The sequence below is a fragment of the Pantherophis guttatus genome, chromosome 1 (assembly GCF_059756535.1).
Source record: "Pantherophis guttatus breed Tessera chromosome 1, ASM5975653v1, whole genome shotgun sequence".
Lineage (NCBI taxonomy): Eukaryota > Metazoa > Chordata > Lepidosauria > Squamata > Colubridae > Pantherophis > Pantherophis guttatus.
Genome location: NC_142063.1, coordinates 229,907 through 248,061, shown reverse-complemented (window position 1 = coordinate 248,061; position 18,155 = coordinate 229,907). Strand labels below are relative to the sequence as shown.

At 53.6% G+C, this 18,155-nt stretch overlaps 1 protein-coding gene across 3 annotated transcripts in view; it reads right to left on the bottom strand.

Moving 5' to 3' along the window:
* Positions 1 to 18,155, bottom strand: part of GNG7 (G protein subunit gamma 7) — a 37,623-nt gene that overhangs the window by 17,116 nt on the left and 2,352 nt on the right. For 2 of the 3 annotated variants that reach the window (XM_034425857.3, XM_034425858.3), the window contains exon 2: positions 14,853 to 14,905. The gene's annotated coding sequence lies outside the window, so the exon portion shown is untranslated. Of the gene's footprint in view, positions 1 to 1,653; positions 1,804 to 14,852; positions 14,906 to 18,155 lie in introns of those variants that run through there. The other variant, XM_060681639.2, reaches the window with a different exon arrangement.

The window sequence follows — 18,155 nt, the reverse complement described above, 5'->3', positions numbered from 1 at the left end:
TGGCGGGGCAGGATGTGGCCCGAAGAGTTGCAGGCTGTGGCCAAGCGGTCAGGACGAGGAGTGCCTGGCCACCCATGGCCCCACAGGCTGGGGGACTCAGCTGCCTGGGATTGCTGCCTTTCAGTTTTCTCTCAGTAAACTGCTGGGGGGGGGCTCGAGTTGGGAGCCCCCTCCCTTCCGGCAGGCTCTCTGCTTGGGGGAAAGGTCCCTACCACCATGTTTTCCTGACTTTCGTTTGGCACAAGCACAGAGGCCGATACTGGAGAAAAACGAAGGACCTTCGTCCAGAGAAGTCATTAAAACGCTGCCCGAGGCTGCCTGCCTAGAAGAAAGATTTCTGCCCCATGGCGGCTTCTCTCCAGCAGAGGCGGCTGGACGCTGGGCCGAGGGAGCAAGGCGAGGCTGTGCCCAGCAACCGGACCAAGAGGGGAAGCACAACGCCTCCTGCGCTCTCTGCGTCCGGCAGCAGCTCTGCCCTTTTTCCTAGCCAGCCGTCTGTGCCAGGCAGGGGCTCGCTGGCCGTGTCTCTATTTGACAGGCGGAGAGGGCTCTCCCTCTGGGCAGTTAGCAATATTAAAAGGATCAAAACCAGAGCAGCCGATAAATTCTAAAACAAGGATCAACAGTCATCCCTCACACCCTCAGCCTGTGCCCGTCCCAAGGCAGGAAGCGGCCGGGTCAAGTGGCAGGCAGGGCCCTCCCTGGCTTCTGTTCCACAGCGGCATCCTGACCCCCCTCCCCCCCCCCGAGTCTGCCTGGTGAGAAGAAGGCACCTCCAGGGACCCAGAAGCCAGAGGGGGCCCTGAAAATCCAGCAGGGGAGGGGGAGAGAGCGCTTGCTATGGGGAATATTTCTCTATGGGGCACTTGTTAACTTTACCCAATGCCCAACCCGGCTCCTCCTGCTGCCTCACAGCGGTCTCTGGGCTTCCACTCCAAATTCCTGGCTGTGAGAGCCTCTCTGGGGGCAGAAGTCTTGGCCTGCAGCTTCCAGCCCTGGCGCTACCCCCTTCCTATTATCCAGCAGGGCCCAGACTCTGTCCAGGAGACCCCAGGGGATCGGCCCTGGCTGTCTCCAGTCCCTGGCCTTCCCAGCAGCAGCAGCGCCTGCCTGCGACTCAGCAAGAGGCCAAGCTCCAAGATCGTCAGACTGCCACTGTCGGCCATCCAAGAGGCAGGGCAGCCGCCCAGGATAGCGGTTAGGGAGACCATCAGAGGAAAGGACGTCCTGAAATAACTGCTGGACGAGAGAAGCTACTTGCTGAACTCATCCAACCTCGGGCACAGCAGACCAAGGAAGCAGACCAGGCTGGGGGGGGGAGGGAGGAGTCCTTTGGCCAGCCCCCGAGCCACAAGGCTGCGTAAGCCACAGAGATGCTCTCCGCTCCCCCACCCCAGACCTGAAAGGCACGAACTAAAGGCTTGGCTGCAGCCCTCCAACCAGGCTGAATCAGAGGGTATTTTGGGTTCCAAATGAGGCTCACACCCACAGAGCCATGGCAACTGGCAGGCACACCGTGCCCCCCTCTGCTTTGAACCAGGAGCAATGAGGCCTGGGCAGAAAGGAGGGGGGGCATCAGAGGGAGGCTAAGGGGGATTTCTGAGCTGTTTCCAGAGTTCAAGACCTGCCGGCCACCCAAAAACCACTGCTTACCTCCAGGCTGTGCAGGTCAGGGAGGAAGAGAAGGGGGCTTCCTCCGATGCCCAGCTGTGGAGCCTCAAAGCCAGGCAAGGCAGCCTCTCTCCATTCCCCTCCCTCTGAGGCAGAGGTGGGAGTCTTCAGGATAGGTCCCCTCCTAGGTAAGAACTGCCTCACTCTGGCTGGCTGAGCTGCTATGCAAACAGGGGTAACACCCCCCCCACCCCCCCGTAAGAGCACCAATCCCAAAGTGCAAGCCGAAGTGAGGCTGGCCCTCTCTCAGGGCCTCCTCTGGGCAAATTGCTGGCTTCACCCCCTGCCCTCTGCTGCCATAGGAGGGCAGCAGGGATCCTGCAAGGGCTGAGGACAAGAGGACGCCCTGGGGGGCCCTGCTAGGCTGCTAAAGCCTCCCGGCCCTGGCCATCTATCTGGCAGGGGAGAATGGAGCTGTCCCCTGGGCTGGCAAACAGGGAAAACATGCCAGTACCTAGCCAGGAAGGAGTGTTTGCAGCCCCCTCCCAAAGGTCTGCCTCGGGAGGAACCTGGAAAGCCCCCTCCCAGCACAGCCCCCCAGAGCAGCAGGAGGAACTAACCCTGCCAAGCAGTCTAGACTGGGGTCCGGGACCAACCCCAGGCCGCCCAGTGGAGACAAGGCGCTGCTGCCCCCTTGTGCCCAAAAGCTCCTCGGCTGGCAGCAGAGGATGGATGGCACTCATCACTTTTCCTTCCTTTGGACCCACAGATGGCCGCTTTGCCCCTGCTGACTCACTCCTGCATCCATGCTGGGGATGACAATGATGGGGGGGGGATGTGTTCAAGCATGAATGTCTCACTTGAAGCCCTGCCTGATTTTCAGAACTGGGGAAATTGGACGGTTGCTGATTTCCAGCCGCGGACGTCCATTCTGCAGGGGGCAGGGAGGTGCAAAGTCTCCCTCCCTCCCTCCCTCCCTCCCTCCACCGGAAGCGACAGGATGGACTTGCAGAAGAGGGGCTGGGGCCCACTTGCCTGTCTGGGTCCCTCGGGGTGCCTGCAGCTTCCAAGACTCTTCCACGCTTCGTGGCCTCGGCACCTTCCCGCCAGAGGCTGCTTCTCCCTCCCAAAGCAGAACCCATCGGCCTGTCTGAGTCACTTTTTCCAGCTTCCTCAAAATCTAGCTGTGCTCATGGAAACTTCTCCCCCCCACACACACCAATTCAGAGGAAAGGGAGGTTTTCCTGGGTATCTTATACGAAGATTTCTGTCACAATGCTGAGCTCTCAACCACACTTGGATGAACATGATGCCCGGGGGAGGAGGGGGGGCTTAATGTGAGAATCCTGGGCAGGGGGTGACTCTCCTGTAGAGCCGGCTGAAGGAAAGTGGGCCCCACCGCTTTCCTCTGCCCAGGACCACCCTCTGCCCAGGAAATGGTCTGTGTCCAGACAGGCCCTGGCATCCACCCAACCGGGGTGGCATGGGGGACTCTACTGAGAAAAAGGGGGCAGGCCAGCCCAGACACACTTACAATCACCCCCCCCCCGTGTTAGGTTTTTGCCTAACAGAGACGAAGATCAACCTGGATTCAGCAAAACATTTCTGGCCATGGATCTCAGCAAAGGGCCCCTTGGCTGCCCCACAAGGCACACTGAAGAGTGGGGGAGGGGCTCTCCCTCCCTCCAAACTCTCAGCCTGAATCCCCCTTTCATGCCAAGGACGAAGGGCGGTCCAGGGAGGCCTCTCCTTGTCCAGGGGGGATCTAAGTGAGTGGCGGGGGGGGCAGGCCCTCTCTGGGGGTTCTGAGTAAGGAGGGATTCCCAGAGAGCCCAAGGGGGGTCCTGCCTAGGGGCGGCCATGGGCCTCTCCAGCTGCAGGACCCTCTGCGCCTTGGGGGAAGAAGGGGGTCCTTGATACGGAGCTCTGCCCCTCCCCCTCCCCCGCCCAAAGGGATGAGGGGAACCTGGGGAACAAAGTCTCCATCCATGGAGTCCAGGCTCATCGGTCGGTTAGACAGCTGAAGCCCAAGAGCCACAGAGGGCAACCATTTCTGCTCTCTCTTTCTTCCTCTTGGTCCGGAGATCGGCCCGGGGGATCTTCCTTGACCAGAGTTGGGTGGGAGGATCCCCTTCCACTTTTCCCCAGGCAAACCGGTGTTTCCTCGAAAGGCTCTGGGTACCAATGAGACTGCAGGAGATGAAGGCGCCCTCCGCAACCGAGGCTGGCAGAAGCCCCCTTCCTGAGCCAACCTTCTGGGGAGGGACCCCCCCTGCCCCCTTATGCAAGGAAGGCTGCAGCCGGCAGCTGAGGACAGCCATGGGCACCTCTGAGCCAGGACGGGAGGGAGAGGCCCTGTGCCAAGCACCAGGCAGCAGCCAGCTCACCCTTTCAGTGCTGCTTGGGGACAGTGTACGGTACATGGTAAGTGGAGAGCTGGCACTCTTCACCGGGGGGGGGCGGAGAGGAGGACCCAGCCATGACTTGACAGCCCAAGCAGCCCCCTGGCACAGCTCAGAGCCCCTGGCACGGCGTCCCCTCCATCTGGCACCTGGCGGAGAGGCCCTGCAGAATGCCAGGCAGAAGGCGCAACTTTTCTGGTTGCATCTCCAGAGCAGAGAAAGGTTCTCCTTCACCACCGTTGCTCCCTCTGGGCCCAGCAACCCTAAAATGTCTCCAGAGGCAGGCAGCTCCCCGAGACCACTCCAATACCCACAGATCCTCTCCCCCTTGGCCCCCTCAGGTCCCATCTGTCCTCTGGTGCATAATGAGGGGCCTGTTTTCCTCCTGCTGTGGCCCTGAACCTCCCCCCAGCCCAGGCCCCGCTCCGTCTGCAGAGGGGCACAAGGGGGTTTCCCTGGCAGATGGGAAAGGGAGCAGCCGCCCTTGGGTCAGGAGAAAAAGCCCACAGCAAGACCAACAGACCGGCCGTTATCCGAGTCAGATGCCAGAACTCGACTCGCCCGCTGCCGAGCGCCCACCGCCTGGACACAGCATTCTGGCAGAGCAGAGAGAGAGAAACTGTTTATCCTCTGACTGGCCTTTCATGCCTGGGAACACTCAGTTCGGGAACACCGAGGCCAATCAACACACCTTCTGAAGGTCCGAGACGACTTTGTTGCCGCTGAGCACAAACATCCGGAAGCAGCTCTTTCCAGGTGCCCCACAGGTGCAATTGCTGCCCCACCATCACCACCATACGGCAGCTGAGCAGAGAGCCTCTCTGGCCAGGAGTTGCAGGACCAGGCGCTGCACAAGGTCATTCACCGCCCAGCTCCTTTTGAAGGACTCGGTCAGGGCTGCCAGGAACGGCCCAGCCTTTCACTGGCCTTAAGCCCCCAACCGGTCAGCAGCTCCTGGAAGGGGCAGTGGTCCAGCTTGCCAAGTGTGCTGTGTATCAAGCCAGGAAGCCCGAAAGGGGCATCACAGGGCCGAGTCCAACCAGCGGAGACCCAGGGCACCTCATGTGGCCTCTGCCGATGGCCTCTGCCAAGGACTGTCCCGACTGTCTCTGCCTGGCTAGGACATGGCAATGCCTCCCCCTCTTCCTCTGGCCAGCCAGGACAGGACCACTGGCCCCTCCTGCTGGGAAGGGGCTTCCCACCCAGGACACAAGGGCCTGCTGGGGGCATCATGGCTTGTGGGGACATGCTTCTCCTGGAATCGGCCTGTGCCACAGCTCAGGGAAAGGGGGTTCACATCTCTTGTCCAAAAGGGGAGAAACAGCCCCTGCCCAGGATAGACTGCCTCTAAAGATGGAAGTTCATTTCCCCCATTCTGGAGGGCATCTCCAGGCTGACTGAAATCATTTCCTACTCAGATGTTCCCTCCCCCTTGGCAGCCCCTCTGCTTCACACACACACCCTTCAGCAGGAAGGACCCCCCTCCACAACTGGCCTCCCTTGCCCCCCCCCCAGTTCCCTCCTTTGCAAGTCAAGCTGCCTGACCGAGGCCCCCAGCCACACCTCACATGCATCGGAAGTAGCCCTGCAGGGCATCTTTTATCGGGCTGGGCTGCTGCTGGGACCCACCCATGGACTTTTCCATGGAAATTCCCAGCTCTCAGCTGGGAGAAGGGAAATGGGGGTGGGGGCGGGGTGGAACAGCCACCTGGCTGGAGAGGCATAGCAGAGAAATTAAGCTACAGATCAGGCAAGCAAGGCCTCTCCTGTCTAGGCCAGTGATCCTGCCCCATGCTTTCCCCCCCCAGATGGGGGGATGCGACACAGCTGCAGGACTCCCCAAGCCAACTAGATTGGCCAGGCCAGACCAGGTCAGACTCGGGGACGCGACACCAGTCTGGCACCAAGGAAATCTGGCACCCCCTTGCTTCCCCTCCAGATATTTGGGGAAAGCCTGTAGAAGAAAGGGGAGAAGCCGGGAGGGACTACCAGAACCACCTTTTCTGGGAGTGCTGGCCTACAATTCCCATCATCCACAGCCTTTACAAGGGAGAAGCACAACACAGGGCAGGTCCACACTGGGAAGATTAGCCCCAGACCAGATCTCACCACTCAAATTCAGCTGACTAATTCTGCCCCCCCCTTTTTTTTTTTTTGCAAAAAACACACACCATAATTAGACTTCACCCTCTTCTCCGCCTGAAGCGGCTCTTCCCAAAAGGAAGGACAGATTCGACTGGAAGCGTCGCGGCAGGACAGTTGGGGATTAGCGGGCTCTGATGAGCCCCACGAAATCCCGGGCTGACGAACCGCTGCAGAGGGGTCTTTGGACCAGACCTGTCCTGTAGGGACAGGGAAGAAAGAGAGGCACCTCGGAAGACCAAGAGGACCAGGTAAATTCCTCGGAGGTCAGAGGATATTCTCTCTGACTCTGCAGCCGGTGGGGGGGGGGAGGGGGCAGACATTACGACCGCCAGTAAGCTGGGGCAACTGGACCAAGCAATGTGCAAGAGCAGAGAACTGAGCAGAATATTGATGCCGGGTGAGTGATATCTAACTCATAGGCAGAAAGGGGGAAAAAAGGATTTTTAAAACAATTGTAAATGTCCTGGCGTTATAATAGCGGCTAATAGGCGTGGGAAAGGACGGAAGAAGAAGATTAAGGCGGAAGTTATAAAGCAACAGAATCCGATTAGAAATTTGTCTGTTTTGGATTTAAAATATTTGGACAACTTTAAAAAAAAATAGAAGAACTAAGAACCCAAAAAGATTCTTTCTCAATTTGGAAACTTTAAAGGGAGGAAGAATAATAAAGAAAAAAAAAACTTAAAAAAACCTGTAATAGAAAGGACTGGTTAATGATTTTAAATTGAAACTTAATTGGAACGTAACGTGGAATTTGGATTACATAAAGCTGGACTGAATTTTAAATTGATTTGGTGTATATAAAGGTGAAAAAGAAGAAAGGGAAAAAAAAGTCAAATAAAACGGTTAAAACGGACTGCAACCAAAATGGATGCCTTTTAAGTTCATCAATTGTAATTGTGGATTGTAGAGAGCCATCTTCAGGAGGAAAAAAAATCATTATAACACTGAACTTTTGTTTTGGAAAAAGAAAAAAAAACTTGAACTTTGAAAGGGATAACAGCGTGTGAGAAATTTTAAGGAGACACTGTTCACAAGCATTTTGGCTTGGAGAAAAAGAAAAAAAAGGATTATAACATAACTTCAATTGGAATAATATCAATTTAGAAAGAACAAAATGGTGCAGGAACTGAAGGAAATGATGATAACCATGTACCTATCATTGAAAATGGAAATAAGGGAAATGACCACAATGTTGCATGGAAAATTGAAACTTGATGACCAAAAAATTGACTTAGGATACATTCAAGCTGACAAAGAAACAACTAATGAGAAGCAAGGAAAAGAGACTGAAAATAAAGAAGACAAAGACAAGGAGATTGATTATGGAAAATTAAATGATTATATGGGTAGTAATAATAAAAGGACAACTTTAAAAATTACATTGGGTTTAACAATGGAAAAAATAGAAAAAGGGGAAAGAAGCAAAAAAAGAAAAGAGGATGGAATAGAAAGAATATAAAAAACTTAAATGATTACACTGGGATTATCAGTGAGAAAATTAAAAAAAGGGAAAAGGGATGGAAAATAATGGAAAAGATACAGCAAAATAGAAAAGTTTGATCTTAAAAAAACAGAATGATTACATTGGGATTAACAGTGGGAAGATAAGAAAAAGGGAAAAGAGAGATCAGGATTTTAAAATACAAAAAAGAAGAAAGGGAAAGAAAAAGAAAGTAAAATATAAAGATAGAAAGGGAGAAAGAAATGGAAGGAGAATATGAGGTAAAGGAAAGGAATACCAGGGAAGAGATAAAATTGTATTTTTAATGAAGTGATTTCAAAACTATATGGAAGTCTATACGCAGAAAGGAACTGTATTTTTAATGAAGTGAGTTTAAAAAATATGGATGTATGATGAATGTAATAATTTGAATATTTTTAATTAATGAAGGGTATTGTAACAAATTGAATATTCTTAATTATATAGTTGGAATTTAACTAAATAAGAAAAGAAAGTTGAAATGATATTGGATTATGAACTACTTAGATATATTCAACTGGTTTTTGATAAAAATGTTGAAGTGTACTATTTGGAACAACTGATAAAGAAAAAACTATTTGAGATTGGAACAAGAGAATTTAAGAAAATAATTGGGAATTGTATTATGTTATATGAATTTAAATGTAGAAGTATTGGAGCAAGGTTGATACTTAATTGATTTTTTATTGAATATGTTTAATTGTTGAAATGTATTATTTGGAATAGTTAATTAAAGAATCATTGGTGATTGGAATAAGAGAATTTAAGGTAATAATTGGGGATTGTATTATGTGAAGTCAAATTTAGGGATTCAAATTTTAAGGAGGGAAAAGAAAAAATGAACTATATTAGGATGAAAAGTTAAGATGAAGGGTAATATTGGTTTCTTAGAATTAGAGAGAATAAAGGATATTCGCTGAGTGAGGGTCACTTCCCCGCTGCCTTGAAAGAGGCGGTGGTGAGGCCTCTCCTCAAGAAGCCTTCCCTGGACCCGGCAGTATTAGCCAACTATCGTCCTGTCTCCAACCTTCGCTTTGTGGCAAAGGTTGTTGAGAGTGTGGTCGCGTGACAGTTTCCACAATTCCTGGAGGAAACATCTTATCTAGATCCGTTCCAGTCGGGTTTCAGGTCTGGGCACAGCACGGAAACGGCATTGGTCGCATTGGTAGATGATCTCTGGAGGGCTCGGGACAGGGGTTGCTCCTCTGTTCTGGCCCTGTTAGACCTCTCAACGGCTTTTGATACCATCGACCGTGGTATCATGCTGCACCAGTTGGAAGAGTTGGGGATGGGGGGGGCATCGTGTTACGGTGGTTCTCCTCCTTTCTCTCAGACCGGTCGCAGTTCGTGTTGGCAGGGGGGAAGAGGTCAACCTCGAGGCCTCTCATTTGTGGAGTGCCTCAGGGGTCGGTCCTCTCGCCCCTTCTATTCAACATTTATGTGAATCCGCTGGGCGAGATCATCCGTGGCTCTGGGGTGAAGTACCATCAGTACGCTGATGACACCCAGCTGTACATCTCCACACCAGGCCACCCCAACGATGCCCTTGAAGTGATGTCCCAGTGCCTGGAGGCTGTGCGGATCTGGATGGGGAGGAACAGGCTCAAGCTCGACCCTTCCAAGACTGAGTGGCTGTGGTTCCCGGCATCCCGATATAGTCAGTTGACTCCATCACTGACTATCGGGGGCGAGTCTTTGGCCCCCACTGAGAGGGCTCGCAATCTGGGAGTCCTCCTGGATACGCAGCTGTCCTTGGAGGAACATCTGATGGCTGTAACCAGGGGGACCTTTTGTCAGCTTCGCCTGATTCACCAGTTGCGGCCCTTTCTTGATCGGGATTCCCTGTGCACAGTCACCCATGCCCTCGTCACCTTGCTCCTGGACTACTGCAACGCTCTCTACATGGGGCTCCTCTTGAGGAGCACCCGGAGGCTCCAACTGGTCCAGAATGCGGCCGCGCGGGTAATCACGGGAGCCACCTGGCGCTCCCATATAACACCGCTCCTGCGTGAGCTGCACTGGCTCCCAGTGGTCTTCCAGGTGCGCTTCAAGGTCTTGGTCACCACCTTTAAAGCGCTCCATGGCTTAGGACCTGGTTATTTATGGGACCGCCTACTACCATCAACAGCCTCCCACCGACCAGTACGCTCCCACAGAGAGGGGCTCCTCCAGGTGCCGTCGGCCAAACAATGTCGGCTGTCGGCCCCTAGGGGGAGAGCCATCTCTGTGGGGGCACCGACGATCTGGAACGAGCTCCCCCCAGAGATACGGAGGATTCCAGATCTGCGCACCTTCCGCCGCGAGCTGAAGACTCTGTTATTTCATCAAGCTGGCCTCGCCTAAATCTTCTCCCTTTTAAGTGCAAATTTTAAATTTTAATGTATTTTAAAATATGGGGATTTTAAATTATGGGTATTAATTCAGCCAAATTTATTTAATTCATTTTATTCGATTTTAAATTTTGTATATGTATGTGTTTTATTTTATGGCTGTTCATCGCCCTGAGTCCTTCGGGAGTAGGGCGGTATAGAAATTCAATAAAATAAATAAATAAATAAATAAATTAAATAAATCTTCGAGACTGCCTGCTGCTATCGATGACCTCCCACCGACCTGTGCGCTCCCACAGAGAGGGCCTCCTCAGGGTGCCATCAGCCAAACAACGTAGGCTGGTGACCCCCAGGGGGAGGGCCTTCTCTGTGCGGGCACCTACCCTCTGGAATCAGCTGCCCCCAGAGATAAGGAGAATCCAAGACCTTGGTGCCTTCTGCCGTGCCCTTAAAACTTTCTTTTTTCAGCAAGCCGGGCTGGCTTAACATATTTTTTAACATATTTTTAAATATTTTTAATTGGTTTGTTATCTTAAATTGGGGCCAAATTAATATATATCCTTTTAATTGTTTTTAATGTTTGTATTGTATGTTTTTATCTGGCTGTACACCGCCCTGAGTCCCTCGGGAGAAGGTGCGGTATATAAATTCGAAATAAAATAAAATAAATTAAATATATATATAAAATTGTGTTAAAGATGAACAAAAATCTGTATAAATTTAAAACCGGGCCAATATTCTGTTCAGAAAATATGCATTGTATGTTTGTTTGTGTGTTTAAAAAATAAAAAAACTTTACAAAAAAAAAGGAAGGACAGAAAACTCTCTGCAGTCATGACATCCCAACTTAGCCCCCCCCCTCTTTCCTCCTCGGGAACCCACATTGCTTTTATTTTTAACTGTGGCTTCAGTGTCAAACAGATGCAGCAGCCCTGAGGACCTTCCCCTTCCTGAGATGCCCACCTGCAGCTGAGTGACAGCAGGAGGGCAAGACGCGGGACTCGGCTAAGGCGGTGGCCGGGAGCCTCTTGCGAACCCAAGCAAATGGGGCCCCCTCTTGGTCAAAGGATCCTGTCAGGCACAAGGGGCTCGGCCTGCAACTTGCCCCCAACAAGGTCATGCCAACTCCAGCACGGGGACCTGCCATGTGCCCATGCCACTGTTTCCACCCCAGGTGGGAAAAGCAGCCAGGCTGGAGAGGGGCTGGGTGAGGGGATCAAGCAGGCAGGAGAGACCCCCAGACCCCTTGCTTCTTAAAGGGCTCCTGGCAAACCAGCTCCCCCTACCCCCCTCCCGCCTTCCTGGGCAGAGGGCAAATGGCAAAGCAAGCCCTCCCAGAGGCTGGCAGCTGACAGCCTGCGCCAGGCTTGGATTCCAGGGTCCTATCGGGGGGGGGGTTCCCCTTCTGAGAGGCCAAGCAATTCACGCAGGAGCCCAGGCTGGCCTCCCTTCAGCCTTCCTGGCCCAAAACAAGCCCAGTGATCTTCTGGGGAACCAGCTACATGTTCCCATCTTGGCCCAGGTGAGGGACCCAGTCCTGCTGGCATCCCAAAGGACCTCGCTTGCTACCCTGAGAGGTCACAATTTTTGGCTGGGGGAACACCAGAACACTGAGGCTTGCCAGTCCTCTGCATGGGCAGAGATGTGGCCCAGCTAGACCCCCTGCAGGAAAGCCCCCCTGCTGAACCCCCAGCCCTTCCCCGGAAGCTGCACGGGTGCTCCTGAGCGCAACAAGCCGCCTGCAGGAAATTCTGCCCAGAACCCAGCTCCTGCTTTGATGCGAGGCTTTACACACACACACACACACACACACACACACACACACACACACACACACACACACACCCCTCATGTCGCAAAGCAGCCTGATAACCAACCAAGTCCGCTAGGTAGAATTTTCCACAGCAACCCATTTTCCAAAGTGGGATATGCCTGCCACCCCCACCCCCTCCGGTGAGGTTGGCGCAACCCAAAACAATGTGACCCACCCACCCCCCACTCCACTGCTTGTGTGAGTCTCTTAACCACCAGGACTACCCCCGCCACCCTACCAGGAAGAGAGAGAAAGGAAGGAAGGAAGGAAGGAAGGAAGGAAGGAAGGAAGGAAGGAAGGAAGGAAGGAAGGAAGGAAGGAAGGAAGGAAGGAAGGGGGGAGGGAGGGAGGGAGAGCATCTGACGCTCCAGGATGTTTCTAGAGCTGGTCCAGAGGCTCCAAGACCCCCTCAGGCCTGCGCAGTGTTGGGGGGCTGGAGGTCAGCCATGCAGCATCAAAGCAGCCTTCCTCTTCCTTCTGCCTGGGAGGAGACAGGTACTTGAGCCCACTCTAAACCGTAACAGGGCAGGGGGCTTCTGCAGGGGCTCCTCCTTCAATAGCCCCGTCTCTCCCATCTCTTTGCAGGCACAGAAACTCACCTCCTGGGCTGCTGCTCCCAGACTCTCCGGAAGCAAATTTGGTTTCTCCCAAACCAGCCAATGATATCTTTTCAATTTTCTTTTCAAGCTTTGAATGCTACTCTTCAAAACTGAAGTCCTAATGTAGCAGTTTGGGAAGGCTTGTTTTAGTCTTGTGTGGGTGAAAAACAGACTTGAAAATGGACTGGAATAGTTCTTTCTTTTGCCAGCCTCAGAGGAGACACTTCTGTTACTACCACTCTTATGTGTTTCTGTGGGAAAAGCCAAAAGGTCTGGCAGGGCTCAGAGCCGCGTATGCATGGACCACCAGCCACCTAGCCAAAGCCCCTGGAGGACAGGAACAGCCTCCCAGCTGGGGAGCCACAGGTGCGCAGTGCCCCCTGGCGGCACATGTCATACAGAAACACACATCTCTCGTGCAACGCTCCCCCCACCCCCTGCGCAAATTAGATCCCTCTCCGACTGAGATCCATCTCCCCCTCACCCCCCTCACCCCCCCACCCCGGGCCAAGGAGTGCGACCACCTTCCTGCTCTCAGCTTCAACAAAACACAAGCAGCCGCCCCTCCCTCCCTCCCTCCGCCAGCCCTGCTCTGAGGGGACCAGTCTGAAGGGGAAACTGGCTCCTTTTCAGCGGGGGGGGGGGGGGGGGGTTGGGTTATGAGAGAAGAACCAAGGGCCGCCTTCATGGGGGAACGGGGGGGGGCTCCTCAAAGGCAGAACAGACTGTGGCACAATTCAAATAAGGAGAAATGAAAACCCCACCTGGGACCAGACTGCAAAGGCCCTCGAGTGGCACAGATCACCCAGGGCGGAAGCCCACTCCCATCCAGGAGGTCACTCAACACACTTGCCCCCTGGAAAGTCTCTTCAGCGGCCAGACCCTTCCCGCATGCCTCCAAGTCAGAGGCCCCGAAGAGGAGGAGCAGCACAGAGGAACCCAAAGGCTCTGCCGGTCTGAGCAAAGCCTCCCCCCCCTCCGAAAAGCAGCCTGGGTGTGGCTGAAAACATTTAGCTGTGCCAGAGGGCCTCAGCTACCTCACACGCAAGGAGACCAGCGGGATAAGAGGGCCAGGCTGAAACCCAGAGGGATCTGACGCCCATCGCCTCACAAGCCCTGAAGCCCTCACCTCAATGGCTTCCTGAAGGCAGGAGACCAGGGGAAGGCACTGAAGGGAAGCAACAGCCACGACGACCTGCCTAAACAAACCCAGCAGCCATTTCTCTAAAAAACCCAAATTGCCAGCCAAGAATGCAAAGCATCCCTGGTCAAGACAAACCCCCCAATGATGGCTCCTTCTCCCTATTAAAAAAGAGCCTGGTGGCGCAGCAGACTAATAGCCTGTTATTATCATTCAGCTGCCTGCAATTACTGCTAGTTCGAATCTCGCCAGGCTCAAGGTCGACTCAGCCTTCCATCCTTTCTAAGGTAGGTAAATTGAGGACCCAGTTTGTGGGGGCAATAAGCTGACTTTGTATAAATATACAAAAGGATGAAGGCTATTGCTTAACGCATTGTAAGCCGCCCTGAGTCTCCGGAGAAAGGCGGCATATAAATCAAATTAAAAAAAAAAAAAAAACAAGTAGCCCATAAAAAGAATTTATTTTCCTCAACGTGCCCTGGCTCCCTCTCAAGAGCCTTCTAGAAATCTGATACAAACAGGAGCAATAAAGCAAATAATGGGGGCCATCCGGGGTCAAACCCTTGGAAAAGTTCTGCCCTCATCAGCGGGCAGATCGATACGGTTGCAGGCCCCACATCCCAAGGGTGCCCAGCCCTGACTGTAGGGCCAAAAGTCTGGCCAAGATTTAGGAGGAGCCTCGCTTGTTGGCCAGCGGCCAAGACCAGCCTGTCAGCCCTGCGAGGTAGTCCAGACAGGAAACCGAACCTGTGAGCTGCAACGTTGCCTTTGTTTTGAGGCTACAACAACAGAATCCGGCAAGTCTGAAAGCACACCTCCCCCCTCTTCCCCCCACCCGAGATTTAGGGAAGGTCCCCTCAGAGACACTGCTCCACACACCCCTTCCTCTTCTCTCTACGAGACTCAGACTACTGTCTTCCCCTCTTGTCCCCCAAATTTATTTTCACAGCCCCATAAGTGCTTCTGTTAGAGAGCAGCCATTTGTCCTTTGGGGGTGAAGGGGTCCTTGGCAGGTTCTCCTTGAGCCAGGGGGTTGTGATTTAAGTTATACCCTCCTCTCCTTCTTCCCATTCCTTAGTCAAAATTGCAAGCAGCTGCTCAGGCCAGAGCTCCCCCCCTGCCACTGGGACTGGCCCCACGGCCTCCTGGGTCCACACTCTTCCAGGCTGCTTCTGCTCCTCCGGACTGAGCTCCAGCTGGATCTGTCAGCTCGCCTGTCTCCTCTCCTCTCCTCTCTTTGGCCCCCTCCTTCTGGCCAGCCCCCTTGTTGTGCCATCAGGAGAGTGAACAAGCGGGTGCATGCAATGGGGAGACTGGCAGTGCCTTACCTGTCAAGGAAGCCCCTCCTTCAGACTCCAAGGGCACCGCAGAGGCTGCCTTCCTAGAAGGGCCAGAGCAAAACAAAGATATGAATCAATTTGAATCAATTTAAATTGATTGAATCAATTTACTACCGAACCGGGAGTAAAGGTAAGTAGAATCCACCCCTGGTTTTCACTACAACTCCCACCAGTCGCAGTCCTGTGCCAGGGCAGAGAGGTGTCACCCCAAAAGCTGGACGATGGCTCCCTCTGCGTGGATCGCCTCCCGTGGCCCACATCCCAAGCTGCCCAGGGAAAGGGGGGGTGGGGCAGAGGCTAGGCAGCCCTGAGAGCTCCACTTAAGCACAGGCGGAATCCGGACAGAAAGTGGGGTTCACAGGAGGGTCCCCCAGCAGCAGCAAAGGCTGCCTGGGGCCACCTCAAAAGAGAAGCATGAAAATGGAGAGAAGACCCGGGGTGGGTCCCCGTTTCCCTTGAGGCCAATTCCTTCAGAGGGGAACTTTCAGATGGAATCTAAAGAGATGATCAATGAATTCTTATGCAAGGAAGGTATGCAGGGACTCCTAGTGCAGGTCTCTAGGGCTACCCCTTGGGCAGAGTATAAAACAAATAAAAGTCACATTGGGACAGAAAAAATGGTGCCTTCACATTGAATGGCACAACTTCCCAGAAGCCCCCAGACAGGATCAAACACAAGGGGTCCAGACGCTGAAATAGCGCTGGGCAAAGGAAGCCATCCAAAACAACTCGCAGGAGGCCCTCCTGCCCTGGCAGAGCAAGGGCCAGTGCCCATTTCCTCCTCCCAAGGAAGCCCCCTGCAGCACCTAAGTGGGGGGCAAAGGGGACGCCCTCCATGTCTCTGGGGAAAGGGCCAGGTCCCACCAGCCCTCGTTGCTGCTCCCGTCTCCTTGGCTGTGCCCACAGAACCAACCGGCCTTGTTTGTTTCCCCAGAGAACGGCCCAGGTGGGAGGAAGCAAGATCCTCAAGTGTGCAATTCCCACATGCGCCCACACTCAGGCCTGGGCAACAAGACGGCACCACATCTCAGGCCGGCCTCTGGAGCCCCTCTCCTCACCCCACCCAGCTCAGTTTCCCCCCCACCCATTTCCCAATGGAAACCAGTCAGGGAGTCCAGCCCTGAACAGAGCCTCATTGCAATGGGGGGGGGACCGCTTTGGGAGCTTTAGGGGGATGAGCCCGAAGGCAGAATAAGCTGCCTTCCAACTGGGAGAGGAGTCAGTTGGCCGCAGCCACAGAGGCAGGCAGCCTGCCTTGAACAAGATCAACTAATTGGATCAGATTAGAGACCCAAAGTAAGCCAATTCTCCGATCCACCAGCTGTGGATCTCGGCTAATCTCGCTTCCCCACAGTAGCAGCCAGCACCACCCCACAGACCACAAGCGCTTTCTCACTTACATCTTTCAATTAAGATGATGAGGCTTCACAGGTCTGGCATGGGTCCCCCCAAAAAAAAGCAAGCTTAGAAGGGAAGGAACCCCCCCCCCATTTCCTTTGCAGAAAGGAGGGTTTTTTTAAATCTGCCAGATAGACTCACTGTACAGCTCAATCTGGATCACCAGTGAGTGATTCAAAAAACAAAACAAAACCCAAGACTTTTCTGGCCGCAGAGGAAGAGAGCTTTGGGAAAAAACTGATCACACCTCAGACGGAGTGATCTCCCCCAAGAGGCAGGGAAAGTATCAAATGAGAGACTGCAAGAAATATATCCAAGAGCTGGCAGGATTCCTTGCCTTTCAACCCACCTCAAGAAAGCACACTTCGATAAAAATACCCGACACCATAATATTGTACAATTTGGGAGAGAAGTTGGCATTCTGTCAGTTTAGGAAAGCACGACTGCCTACCAAATAAAGAGCAGGAAGGGCACGGAAAGGTACCAGGCAAATTTCAAGACACAAACCACCAGTCCCTGGCACGGCTCGGCTTGGCCATTTGGGCAGTGGGGTCAGACCCAACACAGCTGGGCTGCAGACCAGAATGGGGCCTCAGAGGCCAGCTGGCCGTGGCCCTGTCCCACTGAGGGGGGGGGGTGCAAGAGAGTGACCTGGGGACCAAGGGGGCCTTCCTTGGTCCCACTGGGGCAAATGAACAGAAACAGCCACGGAGCCGCGAGAAGAACCTCTCGGCCCAACCCACGGAAGACTCGGCCACGCTCCAAGGTGGGTTCTCAGGCACCGCCTGACTTTGCTGGGGTCCCAGAGGCCTCTTCGGCAGCTCTTCTGCAAGCCTCGGCTGTGCGCTTGTGATCCTTTGATGCCGTTAGTCTTCAGGTCACTCTCACATCTTTCCCTCTTATTTATTTGTGTAGAGTTTAGAGACTGGCCAGCACCATAAGACTCTGACCAGCTTACAACCTGAAAAGCAGGAAATACTAATGAAGCCTCTGTCTTGGCAGAATGCCTCTCAGGGGGCAGGCAGTCCCTCAAGGAACCAGGCCCACCCCAGGAGGGGTTTCAGAGAGGTAGAAAGTGTTCAAAGGCCAACTGGAAGTGCAGTGAAGTGCAGCTGGGGAGCAGCAGTGCCACCTCATATGGCCCAGGGTGCCCCATTCTGGACCAGCTGTGTATTCTTGAAGGAGTCGTGAAGGCTGGTTCTCACAGAGTGCGCTGTCCCAGTCCATTTGTTGAGGGACCACCTGGGGGTCCTCCCCTGATCCAGGAGCACTGCAGCTGGTGAATCGGATGGATCCCCATCCCATGCAAAGCCCCTCTTGGCCACGAGTGCCACCCAGTACTGCAGCGGAAGCCAAGGCCACCGGATGGGCCCGGATGCTCCTGGGCGGGTTTAATAACCCAGGAGGGACCTGGCTGAGTCCCCAGCCTTGAGGACCACTGGGCTTAAACTCATCCCAGACCAGCTCCTGAGACCATCCTCCGGGCACTGCCCCTAAACTCCAGGTGGACTTCAGTGGATTTTTTTTCCTGTCAGGCGGCTGCAATATTCTTCCCAGAAGCTCCGAAGATGCTCCTGTCCCAGCAAGGAACAGATCACCAAGAGGCCAACAGCGGAGAAACCGACTTTGTCGCTCTCATTAGGAACACAGAAACCCGACAGCAGAAAAAGATCTCGCGGTCCATTGAGTCTGCCCTGGAATCCAGAATGTGGGCATTGGGTCAGATTCATTCTTTCTCTTCCTCCAACTGCCTCCTATGGCACTTCAGTTGCCAGAACCCCCAAGAAAGCCAAGGGGAGCCTTGGGATTGTGACACAGGGCCAGCAGACTCAAGGCTGCCACAAAGGCCTTTGCTGAATTGCCCACCAGACCCTTAGGAAGAGCCTCCCCCTC